At 38.8% G+C, this 21,055-nt stretch overlaps 1 protein-coding gene and 1 long non-coding RNA gene across 5 annotated transcripts in view; one reads left to right on the top strand and one right to left on the bottom strand.

The window, feature by feature from the left end:
- The window catches only part of cadm2a (cell adhesion molecule 2a), a 209,510-nt gene that overhangs the window by 130,022 nt on the left and 58,433 nt on the right, over window positions 1-21,055 (bottom strand). The window lies entirely within an intron of this gene.
- Window positions 174-3,212, top strand: LOC137606597 (uncharacterized). Of its 2 annotated transcripts, none has more exons than XR_011037880.1 (3): window positions 174-278; window positions 1,461-1,571; window positions 1,916-3,212. It is a non-coding gene; the product is annotated as an uncharacterized lncRNA (long non-coding RNA). The 2 variants fall into 2 exon arrangements; XR_011037879.1 differs by having other exon boundaries at window positions 1,404-1,571.

Here is a 21,055-nt window from a genome sequence, read left to right as displayed (position 1 = left end):
CAATGACATCCCGTCATGTGTCATGACTCACTGATGAAGGTTTGTATTGGCCTTTAGATCAGTGCAGGCTGCATAGAGGGCCTCTTATTGCTGGCTTCTTGACGTTGCTTGAGGTTAACCTCGGAGATACAATAACACCAATGTTCAACCTCCTTTCTATCTCTTCTTTCAGGCTGAATTTCTCTTTCTCTCCTCTCAAGCCACATATCCTGAGTTAGCAGGAGGCAGCGTCTTCACGGTATTCACCATTTGCCCGGCAGAGAACACTCGAACTTCAGGTAAACATGGCTTCTATTAAGGTCTATGTTCGGAGTCGAATATCATGTGTTTTTCCTTAGAGACATACAGAAGTGAGGAAAAGAACAATAAAATTATATATTCATGATTGACATCCTAATTTCAGTGTAACACACTGATTTTGCATTGACAAATTGGTATTATAAAACTATGTGAAATGGAGTTATTTTTTGGCTTTCCAACAGCGCTGAAAAAGTTGTGGTTAAATTACATTTTTTCCTTTTTTTTTAGAAACTGAAACTGGTGCCTTAGTTTTTGCTTATACAGTCACAGATTTGGGTCTATTTGATGTGTGTCTTGGTGCTTTGGTAGAGCCTAGAAGAGCCAACTGCTCCAGGAGCTTAGATCTTTCCAATAACCTGAGGGTTGTGTGTGTTTGTTCAGTGTTTTCCTGTATGTGTGTGTTTATATTCCCGATCTAATGTGGCATCTGAAGAGATGTGACAGCTCTTGCAGTCTGCAAAAGGAGCACAGGCTAGTCCTGAGCCACTGTGGAGGTTGTTTACGCCCCAAAATATGAAACATCACTTAAGATGGGACTGGAAGCATGGGCTCTGGCATCGAGGGTGATGAGATTTAACAGCTTTCAAATTTGTTCTTTTTTGGGATGATTATATCTGTTATGACCATAAAAAAACAAGAACACTTGTAGCCCTACTATTTAGTATTTCATTGTCCTGATGAAATTTTTCAATGACCTGCATAAACACAATTAGACTGCCTGTAAAAGCAACAACCCAATGGAATGTAGAAGTTCATTTGTCATTGGTTGGAAAATACAGAAGAAAAATGTAAACCTTGAAAGTACTTAACCTAAATGCACACACTGCCTAGACAAGAAAAAGAAGTTACACATTATTTTGTTGGAATACCTTTAGCTTTCAGTATGACATGCATTCACTGTTTCATTGTTTTGTGAACCTTATGTAATGTTACAGAATTTATTTTCATCAAGAGTTGCATCAATTTTCAAGATGTTGTATTGGTGAAGGGAGAATTGGGCTGTTTTGTCTTTTTCAGCACATTGGGAGGATTCTCAATGAAGTTAAGGTCTGGACTCAGTGGTGGCCTTAGCTCTGTCACCATTTGAGCCTTTTAAATCCCAGGACTGTCTTGGAATATTTCCATGCCACCAGGGGAAGTTAACTTTCATCATTCTTCAGGAAATCAGATGACCTCACCAATTGAAGCAACCACAGATCACAAAACTGCCCCCACAGACTTATACAGTCGACACGAAGTATGATGGGTGATCACTTCATCAACTTCTCAGGGTAAATCTTGACTCTGACCACATTACATTTTATCAATTGCTTTAGAATGTGATTTCACCAAATATTTAATGTTTATCCAATAGAAGACTCACCAACCTGCATTTATTGGCCAGGCAGTGCATAAATAATATGATAAGAATTGTTAATTTTAAATCAAATCTGACTACATGTAGAACATTATACAATCTCTATTCATAGGAAAAGTCACCAATGCTGTATACATCCTAAGAAAGTGTGTTATAACAAGTTGCTGAAAACCATTTCGATGAGATTGAGAAAAAAGCAGTTAATCATTCTTTTTGTCACCCTCTTTCATTCTTTTAATCTTCTGTTCTTTTATGAAGAGCCAAACCAGTTGCTCATGACTCCAGCAACCACATGAAGAAAGAGAAAGCAGAGGGGTGGTCTCCCTTCCAAGGGTACACTCAGCCTGGTGCAGTAATGGCATACTAATTCAGACCAGATGCGTGCGTATGGGTTATCTCCACTGCAGTCTTTTATTTGAGTGCTGCCTAATACAAATTAAACTGAAAAAGTGTATTTACTGTGACTGTACTGTGATTTGTGTTACTCAGTCTACGAGGTATGTGTGTTTGTGAGCAAAACGGATCTGGTTATGATAAAGTGACACTGAGCCGGTTAAGTTTATCTTGATCTCATTCACATTATTTAAATTTCACAGAGAAGAGAAGCTGATCACTCCCTCTGGTTCGTGGTGTCTTTCTGTTCTTCACCTCATCCCCTTAATTTGTTTCGTCTTTTAACCTTTTATTATTCAATGTCTGCTTCACAATATCTCCTCGTCCTTTCTTCTGCCTTCTTATTTCTGTTGCTGTTTCACATCATGTAATTATATTATTATGCTTTTATAGAGTATACTCTATGTATACTATAGTAGACATTGTGGTGAGACAATGTAGCTGCAGTGCACTCAACCAGAAATGATGGCTGTGAACATTTACACTAAAAAAAAAAGTAAGCTGGCTGTTTTACTTCACCAAAAACTAAATATATTTAGATACAATGTGAAATGACCTCAAACCCAGTAACGTTTCCTGTAGGTAGCATAAAACACAATTATTTTTTTTTATTCTTATACTTGCTTTTGTTGCTATCTACACCTGTGTCTATGTATGTGAACTAAGTGAACCAAGGTATAACTAGTGAAATAAAATGCAGTAAATCCACACTTACTCAGAATCATGGTCTCAAAAACTCCGCCTATTCTGCTAAGTAGCCAACTTGATCAGGCACTGCGGCTGAAAATCAAGGTTGGGGGAGTTTGAGGTATGTCATCTAGATGGTCAAAGCAAGTATTTGCAGACTAACAGGGTTAAGCAGCAGTGTGTCATGTAAGATGTATTTGTGTCTGTGGTTGTCTGGCCTTCCTGCTTCTGTCAGCATTTCTGAATCTGATTACTTCCTAAACCAGCTGCTACAATATTTATACATAAACCATTTACTCTATTCTTGGCCTTTGTCTTGTTTGTGTTTTTGTGAAACTCTGCTTTTAGACTTCTTTGCTTTGGATCTAGTTTACCTCTGTCAGCTTACAGGAATTCCTGCATCACCAAGCTTGTTTTCATGTCTACAAACTTCAACTCTGATGTCTGCAGTCACTCTGGGCCACCCCTTTACCTATCTTCACTACAATAAACTATGTCCAGTCCAATACAATGATTTTTGTGAGTTCTTCTTTTGGATCTACTGCTACTGCTTCTGAAAACAGATGTTTTCACACACTGTATGGATGTGAAAGCCTCACTGGGTACTCTAACATCTGATTTGAAAGGAAATTAAATTGACTTAAACCACAACTAAATCAGTCATTTGTAAAATTTGCAGACTCCCAGTGAAAATGTTTTGCTGATTTTCCTTCTTTTTCTTGTAACACTATGAAAGAAAGCATCCAAAATGTGAATTACAGAAAAAAGAATTGCATTTGTTTGTTTTATACATAATCTATATGAACTACTAAAAAATCATGCCAGGTACAGAATAGAGATGAAAGGGCCCAAGGGGTGAATTTTTTTTCTTTCTCTCCATGCTCTAGTTTTAAGATATAGGGGCCTTATTTACAAAGAGACACAATAATTACTCATGTTTTCAAATATGTAATAGCTGGGATGTAGCTAATTTAACACTTAATTCATTTCATATACTTATGCAAATCAAGTTACAGACAATTTTCACATTTAAATACCTGAGGCAAAACCATTGCTAACAGTCTCAAGGCAACAGAGAGGAAAACGGGGATGGAGTGCAATTCCCCACTGAACAAATCGTCTGCCAAAAAGACGTGAGTGAATAAGTAATAATAAAAACTCATTGATAAATTGAAATGACTAAATATTTTCAAAAATAATTAAACATGAAATGGTTTCCGTATCATCAGAAATTATTTTCAGCAATCTTCTTCGCCATGTCCTGATTATAATTGTGGCTCAATTAATATAATACAACAAGCTTGTTAAAAGTCAGCATGTGCGGTCAGATTAGTAGAAATCAATGTTTCTGACTGTGTTTGTGTCTCTGATTACATCATCGCCCCGAAAAGGTTGAGCTTATTTTTAAGCGAGGTCCCCATCTAAAACATTGAAAACGATAATATAAAATTTACTAGAAGAAAATGACAGAGTTCCACAAGGCTTTTTACCCTTTTGGCAGAAGCCTTCAATGCATTTTCATTTCCTTTTATTCCCTGATTGCATTTGAAGGCCTAACACAACTCCATAGCTACACCTGCTTCCCACCACTGTTTCACACCAGTGTTACCTACAGTATATGCATATGTTATTAAATTGAAACTAGAACATACAGTCGCTTCAGGTTGGACTAACAACAAGCCCCTCGACATCTTTCACATGTACTTCTTGAAGTGATGATTGTGATTCATCATAGCATCCATGGCATGAGCCCATAGAGCACAAGTGTGGCTCCAGGAGCCAACAAATGGATTCTTGAAAACACAAGAACAAGGAAGGAAATCATGCACTGATTTTTTTTTTTTTTCTTGCTTTTGGCCAGATAACATTGGCAGTAAGAGAAATGCAGGAATGGCCTCTTAGGGTGTATTTGCTGCCGAGATGTCAAACTGTGTGCTGTAAAATATTGTTTGGTGATCTCCTCTGGTTAACCCATGTTCAAAGAACTGAAATGGATTCTCCAATTTCTAGCGAAAATGTATCTGTGATGCTCTCGGCTAGAAAACCTGCCAGAACAGCTAGACCTTTAAACTTCCTGGCAACGAACGGACAGACCTGAGTTTGAAATTTTTCACGGGAGTTGTGAGAAAGATGAACTCCTCCTTGGCGTTACATTTTTGTCTGCATGAATTTCTTAGAGGAACTCGAAGTTTAACTGCAGAAGTGGAATCAAAGTTTTGAAAATAAGCTTGAAGTGAATGGATCATTATTGCACATCATAGCACCTCAGAGTAGAGAGTATCAGCAAAAATTACTGACTCACCTACACACAGAAATAGTGAGAACAAAGGGAGAAAAAAATAATTAGCACCATAATGCATTGAATTACAGACCACTTCTTACAGTTTGTTTCCCTTATTTAATTTCCAAAAAGACCACAGCATTGTGATCAGACAGGTAGGACAGACAGACAGACAATAACTAGATAGATAGATATCTAGATACAGTCGGGGGGCGTGAGGCAGGGTACACTCCGAATGAGAATGAGATGTATTCTCAGCTGATTTTGTATCCATCCGCCAACACGTGGGAAAGTACAAGATCCGGTCTCAGCCGATCACTGTACCCATCCCACTGTCCCAAAGCTTGGCTCACATCTCAGATTTTGGCTTGTATGTCAAACAAAAATATGAACTGAGCAATGGCTCGTATCTCAAAAAACTCGTATGTCGAGCAGCTTGCATCTCAAGATACTACTGTAGCTAGCTAGTGCCTATCTAGCAGTACAGCCAGATGGACGGACGGACCGACAGAGACAGAAGAGACAGAGACAGACAGAGTGAGACAGAGACAGACAGACAGACAGACAGACAGACAGACAGACAGACAGACAGACAGACAGACAGACAGACAGACAGACAGACAGACAGATTCTCTTAAGTCTAGTTCCACTTATCTATGTGAGTAGATCATGAGTATATGTTAAACGGATATGGAAATGGAGAAAAGGTAAGAATGGACAGAGTGAGAGTAGCAGGTAATGAGCCCTGGTCTGAAGTCAAAAGCAAAGTAGAGGCTCATCTCCTCCACTCAGACGATTGCAAAATTAATGAGGCAAAAAGAGGGAGCCTTAAGAAATCTCACTATACCTTTTCAAGCCACCCATGAGTTTGCACATTAGCTTGGGTCATTGACATAAACTATTAGACAGTCAAACTCACCTCAATAAACAAAGCGATCTTCAGCAGGTGGAAAATAGTTACTTTTGTCAGTGAGCACATTAATTCCTCTGTGAATTGACTTTATGTCATCATGAGCAAACGCCCAGACACAACCAGCCTTGCTGTCGCTGTGCGACAAGCTCAGCTCTGCCTGCAGCGGAAGAATCACCAGTGTCTACCGCACAGCATATCCTGAAGTGTGTAGCTGCATTTACATTGCATTAAGCTCCACTAATGCATTAATGGATGTGCAACCCATCAAGATGTTGAAAAAGTGCTCACAAGGTTTATGTGTGTGTGTGCTCAAGTGTGGTCTTTCTATTGTTTCAACGGTTGTGTTTGTCATGATCTATGGAGAGGAAGAGAAGCCGGTGAATTATGGTCTGGGAGACTGGCAGGAAATGTGAAAATCAGGATCCCTTACTCTTGAATACACTGTATCACATCTATGGCCCTAATCTGAAAATAATTGAACGCTTACTAGAATTAAATCCCTACTATCACTACTGTATTACTCCACAAGTGCAAATGCATACGCGTGTACACACACACACACACACACACACACACACACACACACACACACACACACACACACACACACACACACACACACACACACACACACACACACAAACACACACACACACAACTATGGTAAGAAAGAGAAGAAAGAGGGGGGAGTTATTGTCAGTGGGAAGTTATTATCAGGGAGATGGTCACCACTACCACTAACTTCACGATCCTTTGATTTATCAACCACGATAGACAGTAAAGTATCGAAGGCACGATATTATACTGTCTATCATGTTGTTTGGTGTCTCAGAGAGACACCAACAAACAAGGCAGTCAGAGACTTCAACATCCCGAGACACCCCTGATTTCAAAATTTCACCCTGACCTACTTTCATAATGCTTGCAGCAATGAATTCTATATTGTACTATCGGGTATATGGCTTTTCACAAAAGGTGAAGGTCATCATCACATTTTTGTGCCTCTGGCTTCCTGAAAATGTTGCTTTTTGTTTTGTGAATACATCTCATGAGGTTTCAGACATATGTATGGAAAAAAGGTATAAAAGTGAAAATTTGACCTTGACCTAGCTTTTCAAGGTCAAGGTCGTGATCTAATTTTCATCTCCTTTCCTCCCTGAATATAATGCATTTTGTTTTCGCCTTTCTATCTTATCTGGTTCCTGAGATATGTGCAAAAAATGTACAAAAGGTGAAATTTGACACCGCACATTTGCTCGTATTTCCAAATGATCGTAAGTAGAACGCTAGTAAGTTGTGCACTACCTGTATATAGCCCGAGAAGACCCCCAAGGTGGTCCACCGGCTTGAAAATTTGAAACGGACTACCAGGGGGTACAAAAAATTTAACTGGACCACCAGGGGCACAAAGAATCATGTTTATGGAGGTTCCTTGACCATTCCAGATCTGGACAAGGTCGGGCTCCTTGGGACTGGAGGGGGGCAGACGACCTTTGTCACGTTTTCAGAGAACAGGTCTTTCAGAGCTCCAGGGCTGACGTGGGACCAATCTCCTTTTTTATTAAGACCGTCAAGCACTTGTCACTGGGCACAGTAAAGGCCATGAAAGCCCCTCTTCTGGTACTTTGTTGACAATGACACTTCCAGGCCTGCCCAGGGACAAACTCACTTTTCGCTGCCCGGCCACAGGAATGTTTTATACGATCAACAACTCATGTTGGAGTAAATAGAAATAATTTTTTGCATTTTTGTTTTAAACAGCTTTTAAACATGGGAGGGGGTTGGGGAGTGGGTGGTGTGAGGAATACATAACGAAGGCACATTATTGAAGTAGAAGCTTGAACAGTAAGTAAAAATTTAGTTGCACAGTATATGAGCCACGTCAAATGGAACATAAAAGACTTTTTTGGTATCTTAAATGACTTGCTAAAGAAATTACTGATTCATTGCCATCAGCCGTGATTCATCAACTGATACATTAAATTTTAATTGTTGGCTTGCCTTAATAACACATCTAACTCATTGCACTTGTAAGTGAATACAAGCTCTAAAAAATCTTCGATACAAATGGCTCTTAAGGATTCATGGCTGTGTTTGGTAGTATAATTAAAAATACCCTCTTTAAGGTTCTCAGCTTTCAGTGACAAATTTGTGGCAATTATGCATCTAATTACATAGCAGAAGTTGGTTAATGATTTTCTGATCATTAGAGTTTGTTCAAACGATCGATATTTGGAAAACTCAATATAAAACCTGCATATTTTTAAGCTCATAACAAACTCGTTACCCCTGGAGACATCCAGAATTCTACTACGTTAAATGTCACATTGTCTCATTTTCCCCATTTACTTGTATGCATGCAAAGTGATGAAGTGAGACATGATGCATAGTCACAAATCAACACTCAGTGTTTAATGTTTGCATCATCATTATACACGCCCATTGTCTGTGCTTTGCTGAAAACTGATTTATATTATACATTTAATCTCAGAGACATTTTAATTTAAATTTTCAAGGGTTTCTTTCACTACATCTTGAGCCAAACAGACTGTGATAGCTGTGCATACTGTTTTGTAGAAGTTTATCTTCAATTGGGCAATATTACTTTTTCCATCGTTTAATTTGTGTGTTATTGTGTCTGTAAACATCCATATACTGCATGTTTACACATGTACCAATATGCCCTGGAAAGTATCTGGTATGTTTTACTGAGTCAGAACATTATTAGTTTAGATCTCACTGTCTGTGGAAGCAGCCCAAAACCTCAGCAGCACTCCCAATTAACTCTGTCAGCAGCCAAAGACTAAACTCTGTCAACTTCCACTCTTTGTAGTTCACTGAGTGTTTCTCTGCTTCGAACCGCAAAAGCCTTGTCCCTTTTGCTCTGACACACTAACACTACAAAATAACCAAGGCCCTGTTTGAAGCCAAAATAAAAATGAGACAGCACAGCGACTGCTTTGCTTTTGTACAATTTGACTTTTCACATGCAATTTTTACTCATAAATGTCAGAAAAAAATCATTATCAATATGTTACTTTATATTTTAAGTGTATTCCATTGAAAGTGGGTTGATTTGAATGACTGGAGTAAAAATTGAAAAATGTTCAAGGAAAATATGTATATGTATAAATATGAAAATATGTATTTTTCCAATATGAATACCAGTCACTGTCCTATCAACAGACAGAAAATATTACCTGTGAGATTTGGGGCCTGCTCTGACATCATAGTAGAATATTAACCACCTCCAGGAAGGAGACACTATATATACCCAGAGTTTGCACTGCCCACAGCAATCTGATTGGTATCCGATTTTCTTCTATATCCGATTTTTAGGGCTGACTGTCCACATTATTTTTAGCAAGTGTCCAAATGCGATATTGCTCTGTCAAGACTGGTCCACATTATTGGCCGATCTGACGTGGGGGACGGAGGCATTATCCATGCTCTTGCGGCGCGTAGAGCGACGTCACAGACACTCAAATCCAACCGGTGTGTTTGATGCTGTTCAGACTGAGACGCATCTGTCCAAATGAGATATGAAACTACCTCCCGAATGTGGTTTCAATCTGTCCCATAAAACTTGGATTTCATGTGGTATGGGACTGTTCAAACCACAAGAGAGACATCTGATATCAATCTGTATGGGCTAAAAATCAAATTTTGGCAACCAATCTGAACGCGGTCATAGAGACACGCACACATTGGAACAAAGCACAGGCAACCCCACCCACTTCTTGAAAGGGACGTGGTTATCACCAACTCATTTGCATTTTGTCCACTGACACAGACAGAGGGCTGAAATGGTTATACACATGATCCAAGTGGCATTTTAGGTAAGAAATTTGATCCATCAGAGCCGTATGTAAAAGTTTTCTTTCCTACAGTGGACTGAATTTGTTTATTGGTTTTTGAATTGACATACAGTTGTTGGTATTATATATTTTTTATATTTTCAGGATTCCTATCATCAATATCTGAGTGCGCTGTGCAAGGGAGTGCCTCAGTGATTAATAGTGGGAATTCTGGGATCATGTTGAGCAAAGGCTACACTAAATTCAATATTAATGGGCTGGATTTGGGTTATAATTTCCCAAAGTGTGTGCAGCACCACTTCTTTGCACCATGTGCTGTCAAAAAAGCTTTCATTCTTCGGTACGTTTAGGAGTACTCGCTCAAAATGCGCATGCCTTTACAAAAAAATCCTTGAAAAAAAAGGGAATTAATCTGCAGTTCCACTTGAAAATGTAATCTTAAGTGGTTCTGAGGTTTTAGAATTTAGTTCATTTTATAGAACACAAATTGTATCACAATAATAATAATAAAGTCTAAAAACAACAGGGTAGATTTAACAATCTCATCTGGAATAAAGAATATTTGCCTCTAAAAGTGAAATAATACCTTCACTGTTTTTAGTGGCAAATTAATTGTGTGAGTATGTTTTTCCCTCCATGAACTATCTGAAAATATCCTTGAGGGCTTTGGCATGAGAATGAACTTGAGATAAACATTCCACACAATGCAGATAACCCCCTTCATTCTGTGATCCGTCTCACTCATTACTAGTTTGATAATGTTTGGTTGCAATCAACATACTGAACATGTACCAAACTGCAATGTGGGTAGATGACTTTAGTGACTTCTATTGATCCTGATTATATATTACACCATGACAATGCTGCATGCTTATATTCTCTTAGAATTTATAATTAAAAAGAATCTCTTATAATAAGACATCAGGAATAAAATGCCTCTTGCTGACAATGGTACACAAATCTGAGGTATGGAAGTCAGTTAATTCAGATTTTGTCCTAATTCACTGTCGGTGTAATTCATATGAAACTATACAACCACACACACGCACATGCACACACACACACACACACACACACACACACACACACACACACACACACACACACACACACACACACACACACACACACACACACACACACACACACACACACACACACATAAAATACTCTTCGCCTTCACACTCTCTTCCTTTCTCACACACAGCCAGACACACACAGTTTTAGACTTTTAAACAGGGGGTGTTTGGTTACTGATAACAGCTATAATATAGTTCTAATGAGGCACCTGCCAGGCTGTAACGCTGTTAATTCACTGGTAGATTCAGCTGAACAGCTAGTCTCCTCAGCTCAGTGGGAGATGGGGCCCATGCAGGGAAAGAGAGCGAGAGACAATTTTTTTACCTGTCAGATGATGCAGATTTAAGAAACAACAATTAGCTCTAATAAAAAAAAGGTGATTTGCACCAAGGTGTCCTCCAGCACCATGAACATCACTGCCTGCTACTAAGCGCTGCAGGTTGCAAGCATGATGCTCATTCAACAACTATGTAAAACAACACACAAACACGCATGGGAATCATTTTCGTCTGATATCAAAATGAGATCTAAATACAAAGATCCCCCTAGATAATAAACCATTCTACCACACTCTTTTAATCCAAACACAGCTTTTATACATATCACTTTCACGAAGCTGTGCCATTTTTCATGTGAGCGACACAAAGCGGTGGAGCAGGTGGAAGGTAGCACAGTCAAGAAAAACATATAGCAGGTGCAGCCTGTATTTACCTTCAAGGTGTAATGCGAGAAAAACACCATCTATAAGTTGTGCATTCGGATGCATAAATAGCCACACAAGTTTGGTTCCTATCCCAGTGAGCCAACTTACGTCACAATGAAGGACGAACTATGGCAACAATATGTGGATGGAATTCATTTAGTGATTGTCACGCAAAGCTGTGTGTCACAACCCTGTTAATGCTTCCTTTCACAACTGCAAACACATTGCAGAAATTGCACCTGAGTGATTACCCTCTAATTCAGCCAAACTGCTTCCTGAGGTCATCTGGCACGTTGACATTTGAATGCATGTGTGAGCATTTATATCATCAGCATGTCTGTTTCTGTTACACAGGCACAAAAGTAGAATACATAACTTGGTGTAAATGATCTGCTAGAGATAGCTAACCCTTCCTGATGATAGTATACTGTATATTAGAAGTCAGAGGGGTGTTTTAATCTGGACGGATACTGTTCATCCTGCTCTGATTATCGCACACCGATTCCAACAGCCGCTTGAATTGTAAATTTTTTTATTTTTTTTTTGCACAAAGGTCAAACATAAACTAACACACTTCAATGCACTTTTCAAGAGACATAAGCCTATAAGTCAAAATTGTAATAAATCATCCTTTTTACTTCCGTCAAAGAGTAAATGTGGATGTTTGCCTTTATTTGTGTGATTGCCAGCTGAATTACCCAACAACTAAAGGATGGATTTGGATTAAGTGCAGACCATATCCTGAAGGTGATTACATTTTGGTGACGATCTAGACCTGGAAATTTTATAAAGAATTCTAGTATATTCAATTCAATTCAATTCAGTTTCAATATGGAAAAGACTCTTCATCATTCTTTGCAATACAATGCAATACTTTAAGAATATCTTAATAAAAAACAAAACACACACACACACACACACACACACACACACACACACACACACACACACACATATAATTAACCTTCATCACAACCATGTCCAGATGTTATGGGCATAGCAGAGGGTTGCTTATAGTGTACATACTATAGCTGCCTTTTGGTTTGTACTGTCCTCTCTTCCCAGAAAGATTCTGTCATGTGATCTTTGCTCCTCTATTTCTGGTCACAGTTGTTGCCTTGAAACTGGCTTCTTCAATAACACATCAGAGACATAGTGTAGGTACAGGCAACATTTCTGCGTGTGTCTGTGTTTGTATGTGTGTGCATGTGTGTGTGTCTGTGTGTGCACGCACGTGTGTGTGTATACGAATGTGAGAGGGAATGAATTTAAAAAGACCAAGGGTAGGATGAGTTACATTGCTGTAACCAGAACAGCGAGGTGACAGCGGGTTGCTGAAGAATTGATGAGTAGAGAAGTGACATGTTTCACCTACGAAATTCCCCACTGTGATACATGTCCTCCATGATGACTTCCTGTCATCAATATCATTACATCCTGCTGTGGCAAGTTGAAAAAGGTATTTGGTCTGGACTCTCACCGGTCTGTGTTATGCCAATGCTCAAAGAGCATGGAGCTGAAAGAGGGGGGAATGTGATAGAGAAGAATACAAGAGGATTTCACGAGGATTGCATGGTGAATTATTCATTTCCAAAAGTGCTTCTCCAGTTTATAAGCCAATTGTAAATGCCTTGCTTGTATCTCTGCTTATATCTCCTGTTGTTCATACCATTAACTGAAAGTCCATATATCATTTTATTGATTTCATGCTATAGCTACTTACAGTATTTTTTTTTCATCTGGTGCTTACACTAGAAATATACTGTACAGTACACATGATTCAAAGCAATCACCTGTAGAGGGTGTGCTTCTTGGCCACTTTTCAGAAAAACTTCCTTACAATCTGTTTAAACATCAAATCAGCAGGTGCTCCTTGATGTAGTAAATAATATTTCAGTGTTTGAACAAAGGAGAGCCAGTCCAGTGCAGCACAGCTATCCTGTCAAACACAGGATGCTCACAAATAAGATGACCCTTCTGTTTGAAAAGCAGTGAATCAAACTCAAATCTAATATTTCAGACACAAATTTAATCACAGCCGAAGCCAAGAGGCCATCGAGGATTCTCAGTGGCAAGGCTTGTGTAAAGATTTGGGTCCTGAAACTTCACGAGAGACAAGAAGAAAAAATAAAATAAAATAATAATCCCATGCTACTTCACTATGACTTCCTTTTCTTTTATTTAGAAACATACTGGTAGAAACTGCTCACCCTAAACTGATTAACAGCTTTTTAAGAACTAAAAACTATCCCTCTATAAAACAATAAGCTTGTGTGTGTGTGTGTACGTCCTTCTGTGATAGGGTCATAACTAAAAAATAATAATGACACAGTATGAACTGAAGGTAGTAAATATTTGTCATTAGAAACTAAATTTGAATTTATTGTTAAGCATCGTAGAGCTGCAACTTCACTTTCAAAACTGAAAAGTAAAGAGACTCAAAGTGTCTCCTCAACTTCTACCTGTCTCCCACAGAATTTAGTTACCATGGAAACAGGGAGATTAGAAGGAAGAAAGTTTGGTGAACAGGGAAGAATTTTGTACAGTGAGGGTGGGTGGGTGGGTGGGTAGATCAGATTCTTATTATACAGAATTTGCACAGTATGTTTTTAGCCACACTAAAACTGCCCTGTCCTTACGTAAAGTCTGAAAACCATCGATGGAAACTTTTGGATAAGCTAAAGGATGTTACAGCTACAGCAGCCACTCTAACTTAACCATTACACCAGCGTTTCACTTGCCTGTGAATTCTGGGTGGATAAACAGCTTAAAAGATCAAATAAAATACACAGACATGATACCAGTGGGCTCATGGCTTAGCCTTTAAAATGTCATCTCTCAATGCATTACTTGTATTATGCATTTTGAATTTGCAAGTAAGATATCTGTAGCATCATGGATATAATTGTAAAGAATTTGATCTTTGAACTAATTATGATGACCCATAATATAAGCTTTTGTGTCAGATTGACTCATTTTTTTTGCCTTTGCTTTTCCCGTTTTTATTTTTATATTATACTGCCAGCCCTCCATTTCTATTTGGATTATTGCTCTGCTTTTTCCGTGTCTGTGTAGGTTCCCCCCTTTTCCTCTGACAGTCCAGGAAACATCATTTAGAAGTGAATTGGCCTCTTTATAATTACCTGTTGGTTTGATTGTGAGTGTGAATAGTTTATGTCTTTCTATGTATGCTGCTGTGATGTCCTGACAACTTGTCCAGGGCATACCCTACCTCTAGCACAAAGTCAGCTGAGACAGGCAATAGCTTACACAATGACACTTGACCCACCATCAACTCAAACATTCCACAGCGTCTGTTACTGTACTATTTTATACCTTCTACTACTGTAACTCAGATTTGTCGACCATTCTACCATTTCTCAAGGTCACTGAGAAGGCCAGTGGTTCACAGCTGGATTCCTCAAGGTCTATCAGATGTTTTAACCATGATGCTGGGAGTTTTGAAAATGTCCTTAAAGTACAAAAACTTCTATTTCTAGGAGGTTGTCTGCACAGAATTCAACATAGTATAATGGAATATCAATGTTACAATAAATCCAACCAGTTATTTCTTGACCAAAATGGCTAAAGAGGAAATATAAGTATTAACATACATATACAACATATACAGTATATGCAGTGTATATACATACTGTGTGTGTGTGTGTGTGTGTGTGTATATATATATATATATATATATATATATATATAGAGAGAGAGAGAGAGAGAGAGAGAGAGAGAGAGAGAGAGAGAGAGAGAGAGAGAGAGAGAGAGAGAGAGAGAGAGAGAGAGAGAGAGAGAGAGAGAGAGAGAGAGAGAGAAAGAGAGATACATATGCACATTTATGTGTATATATGTATAGCTGGTGGGTACATTTATGCATTGGAAATCATTAGGTCAGAATCTTTAAGAAAAATGTAGCCATGCAGTCACCGAAAAAAGCTTTGCAAATCTCAGATTTTATATCATATGTACATAATAAAATATGATTTTCACCATCCCTATGTTGTGCAAATTTGATGAAAATTGAGGAAGGTAGAACATTAACACTGATATATGGCACGGTTCGTGCCAATGCCTGCAGATCAATTCATCAAATGTGCTTTAAGAGTTTCTGTTGACTAACTCATTTAAACCTTGGTGAACTTTCCATCTGAATACAAAAATGTAATGCATCAGATGATGAACGATCATCTTGAATAATCCCTGTGAACTCCGTTCTACCATTCATTTCTTGAATGGCGAACAAAATATGATGCTAAATAAGACTAGGAAAGCATTATCATCCAAAGACATAGCCAGTGTTTCATTTTGATGAATATTTGACTTTTGGGAGTAAACAATCATGCCTCGGACGGTAGTGGAGGCAGAAGGGAGGGATGGAACAACTTCTGTATGGCATTCACAAAGGACCCAACTTAATGGAAGTTTGAATTACCATTTAAATAGGATTTCTTTTGGGGGAAGGGGAGGCGTCATAGAGAACGATAAATTACATTGTAAACAATGTCAAAACAGTTTAATGACACATATGAAATGAAAGTACACACCCTGTGCTGTCTTAGCTACTGAGTGATATAAAGAGTGTACTGAATAAATAAGGAGGCTGCCCGAGGAAAAAGGCGACTATGCAGACTTGTTTTGTCTCTAGCAAGGTCTGCACTTTTAATTGACTTCAATAAAAAACTCAATTACAGCATTCTGGCCACCGGAGGGAGAGAGTAAGCGACGGAAAGAGAGGGAGTGGGAGAGAGGAGAATAAGAGGCGAAGGAGGAAACAGGGGGATGAGTGGATGACGCATGAGAAAGGAATGAAGGAGTTATTGGGTCAGAATGGCACCTCAGGGGGAAATCAGGACAGCAGACAAGCTTTTATACAGGCCAGTCTGTCTAAGGGAATTTCACAGAAAGGTGAAAGAAAAAAGACTGACAGAAGAGGTAGAAAGTTAAGTGCTTTGCCAGAATCTTCTAAGGTTTTCTTTTTTTTTAAAAGCATTTTATTCTCGTCTATCCTGTCTTATTCCAATGAGACTGACAAAGTGATTGAAGATGAGGAGCACTGAATCAAGTGAAATCAAGTAAGCAGTCCCACTCAACTGAGGTGCTGATTTTTGCTTCCGATGAAGTCAACAGGCCCGGCAGAGTTTTGAAGAGAAGGACATGAATAGATATGAAGGGAATAGAACAAATGGAGGATGTGATGTGAGAAGAAAGAAACAGAGATTCTTAGCAAAGATGAAGCATCCGGAGCAGAGAACAGTGATGCTCTCAGGCCGATAAAGCATGACTGATCACAGGTCTATTGACAGATTAATGTGTGTGTGCTCGTGCTTTTGTGTGTGTGGTTGTAAGTGTGCATGTGTGTGATTTATGTTCGTGGAGGTGTGAGACTGTCGTGAGTGGAAGTTCCAGTGGAACTATGAGTCTTTCAGGTGTCCCCCCAAAAAAAACTACATATTCTCTGTCAGCCCAAAGCAGTCAATACAATATTTGCAGACAGTGAGCCAATATTTCCGCTGTGTGTGTATGTGTGTGTGTGATTGTGTGTGTGTGTGAATGCATGTGTGTCAACAGCAAGCTGTTGTTCCCATGGTCGTGTGTTATTGATTAGTCATCTCTGTGGGCAATAGGAGCTGTTATCAGGCCTGACATGGAGACAGACGGGGGTGGATGATGCATGGGACGGGAAAACTGTTCAGACGCAAAGATAATGGAGCTACACACACACATACACACACACACACACACGCACGCACGCCAAAACACACATGCACACACAGGCACACACACATACGGCAAAGATGGACGAGTACACACTGGCACATGCTCCCACAGATTTTTCAACACACAATAGACCTGTTACACAATTGACTGCAAATGCATTGGCACCGATGGATTTGTTTTCAGCACCATGGACAGCAAATCTTCAGCTATGCCAGAACACATTGCATACGGCTAATGATTATTTATTGTAGTGCCCACAACTAAAGTCAGCCATAAGTCAGAGAAGTTGAGTGTAGAAGACCTCAAGAATGGCAGTAAATCTGCAAAACCACTCTTGACAGTGAGGACAAAAACAGAATTTATCAATGAATGAGAGCCTACTGTGATGACGAAGCCAACACTTCTCACAACAAGCCACACGTGTGCCCAGGAGACTGGAACTTACCTGGAATGAAAGAAAAACAACAGTCAGGGAGAGAAACAGGATTAAACTCAAATAAACTCAAAGTATATAATGCAGAAGAGAGTGTGTAGTTTGAGGATTTAAGGCCAGGACTGTGTTCAGACACTAGATTTTGTTTTTTTTTCATTTCACACATAGAACAGACATCTTGCAGAGCATGAGGAGATTTACCAAACTGGACAAGAAGCAGAATGGATTATAATTGTAGATTTCACATTTAACACATTTATATTTCCAGATTGTAAATGATGGAGCCCTTACAACTAGCAGACGCAAATCAAGCCATTATCCACAAAAAAAAAACAAAAAAAACTACATCATCTGCTTACAGCTGCACTTAAATAAGCTGGAAAGGAAGAAAAACATAAATAAAGAATAAAGAAGTAACCAGTTTGGTTAGTGAATGTGTTTTGTGGAATACACAAAATGGACTTCATTATTCACCCCATGCTTGAAATCATAGAACTTTAAATTTGTCAGATATTGGGAAAGAGTCTGATTTCTTTTTATTTTAATATACTTTTTATTCTCAAATACCCACCACCTGTTGTTAGTCCTTTGGAGAGTTGAGTGAGTCATGTGTAAATGTCAGCTGTGTAACTGACTGTCCACGAGAGGCCAATCATGAGCACACAGGGAAAAGATTGTCATGGCGTGCACTCTACAATCCTCTGCTTCTCCGCAGGGACAGGTATACTCGAGGTACTTCCAGCCAACTGTGAAAATACACAGAGGTCAAGCTTTCCACTATGTCTTCAACTCTCTCTCTCTCTGGTGAGATGGACAGGGTAAGATAAGCTCACGGATCAAATACCGAGAAAATGATCCACGAGTGAAAATTGTAACTTTCCTATGGAGGTGGTTAAGTGACAAAATGCATTCTAAGTAGTTAGAGTAGATGTTGTTTCCCAAACCAGAAGAAGGTCTGTAATCATATTTAGAAGAGTGAAAATAACAATGAGGCATTTTGGAAAGAGAAAGTAGATGAGAGGGAAGTGAAAGAAGCAATCCAGGCCAAATTTACATGAAGGTTTTAATTTAAAGGTCACCACAATCACCACCATACAATCCAGACAATTTCAGCACCACAACTCACATGCAAATTACTCACATGATGTCTCACGAGGAAAACAAACCATTTTACATCTTCAATGAAGACCCATTATTATTATTGTTTTAACTCAACAGTTAAGGTGAGACCTCAGTAGAGTTCAAATCTCGCTTTAGACAAGGTATAACTGGAAAAGCTGCTTGGATGCGAGGTTTGATGCCTTCAAACCGATTTCTAAGCAGAAGCTCAGTTTGAACTTTCAAGGGTCAATGAAAACAAATGAATGTAAATTTATCACATTTCACCTACTTTTTGAAACGATGCAATATATAAGTACTAACAATAACACATTTGTTGCAGGTGAGACTAGAAATTCTATCAATGTTCTACATAAATAACATGAATAATTAGCCTTGCTATTTAGTTCAGAGTTGTTTGAACAACAGGTCAGGAAGGCAGGACAGTGCTTCAAAAAAACAATAACAACTACTAAACATTTCCAAACTTGCAATTCAACCAAAAAGCCATGACAGCTTATTGAAGCAAAATAAAACCTGTCTGTTGCGTCCTTTCAAAGAATAAGTGTGAATGACTTTTGAACTCAGCGGAAGCCCCATTAAAATAAACAGTAGAGCTGAATACAATGTTCGAACCAGCAGAGCTTTCCACGTTCTATAATGAGGAAGCCTGTGCAGTGATCGATGCATCCTCATAGAAAAGCCTGCTGATAACACAAGGCTGCATCGAGGTGAGGCTAAAGCTGTTTAAAACACAACACCAAAACAAATTACGTCTTTCTCTGTGGGTTCAGTTCAGTTTTTTTTTTTGTTTTTCAAAGCTACATTTGTATTTCATTTTTACTTCAGTTTTCAAGTTTAATCATGAGGATAACCCCCTTGAGATGCATTATCTTATTTTCAAAGGGGTCCTAACTTGTAACATAATAATTACATAAATAAATACAAGAAATACAGCTAATGCTGACTCCAGAAAGACAGACAGACAGAGAGGACATTCACACGCACAAACTAAAAACCCAAGATCAATTCATAAGAACAAGGAAAAGTTTAGTGGTGGTTAAACAATAGAAATTAAAAAAAGACAACATAAGATAAAAAAAAAGTGACATAAAATAGTGTCATTCTCAAAGAAAAGTAGTACAGGTTTGATTCATTCATTCCTGGTATACTGGGGTCAATCCTGAAGTTTGCACACGCACACACACGCACACAGACACACACACACACACACACACACACACACACACACACACACACACACACGCACACACACACACACACGTACGCTTGCACGCACACACACACTCACACAGGTTTACTGGTTTGGCTTTTGTTAAAGCCAACAGTGATGATAAACTAACATACTAAGACATCATCTGATACTTTTATGTTGAACCATTGGTGCAGTATCTGTATATGGATAATGTATCCCTATTTTCTGTTGAAATAGTCTGGGACTGGATCTGTAGTAAAACTGGTAACTAAATATGCAGCCCTTTACATCTTACATTCGTCACTGAGGTCCAGCCAAATGTTTAATTGCTTAAAATTTTCTTCACTGTTTTGTCTCGTTATTTAAACAGGGATTTCTTCTTTTTATTCTACTGAAAACAGGATGGACCATCAGCACACAGATTGCATGTCTTTCTGCAATAAGTCATCTTTCAGACAATACAGTATGAATAAGTACATGAACAGCAAACAAAAAGGCAATTATAGAGCTGAGAGGTAGAATTGTCACAGCTCTCATTTTAACTACAAGTAAAAGGACAATTCACTAGTCCGGTACGTAAACTGCAGAACAAGTTAGAACCTGATACAATCTCCTGCCTATTGGACTCCGTGTTATGCTTATCTATTTGTCTGTGTCTTTCCACAAATGTCAATTAGGGAAGAAGTCATGAAAGTGCCAAAGCTCTGACCTTTCCTTTTTCAAGCAGGCCAGTCCTACTAGGGCAGAGCGGACAGACGGATGACAGAAAGGACAGAAAGGAATCTTCTCTCACCATTGTTGCCAGGTGCTTACTAATTGGAGAGCAGTTGAATCTCTGTAAAATAGAAGGTATAGTCTAGACCTGCTCTTTCTGAAAGTGCCTTCAGATACCTAGTGATATGGCGCTATATAAATAAAACTGAGTTGACAGTGAAACAAAGAACTAGAGACTAAGCGGCTTCCTAAAAAACACATGACTGGCCCTGAACCCACCAGTCATTCCTCTTCTTAAAGAAAACGGCAAATAAAAGCACCAAACCAAAAATAAATAA

The sequence above is a fragment of the Antennarius striatus genome, chromosome 13 (genome assembly GCF_040054535.1).
Source record: "Antennarius striatus isolate MH-2024 chromosome 13, ASM4005453v1, whole genome shotgun sequence".
Classification (NCBI taxonomy): domain Eukaryota; kingdom Metazoa; phylum Chordata; class Actinopteri; order Lophiiformes; family Antennariidae; genus Antennarius; species Antennarius striatus.
The sequence above is the reverse complement of the archived record's forward strand: the minus strand, read 5'-3'. Positions and strand labels throughout refer to the sequence as shown.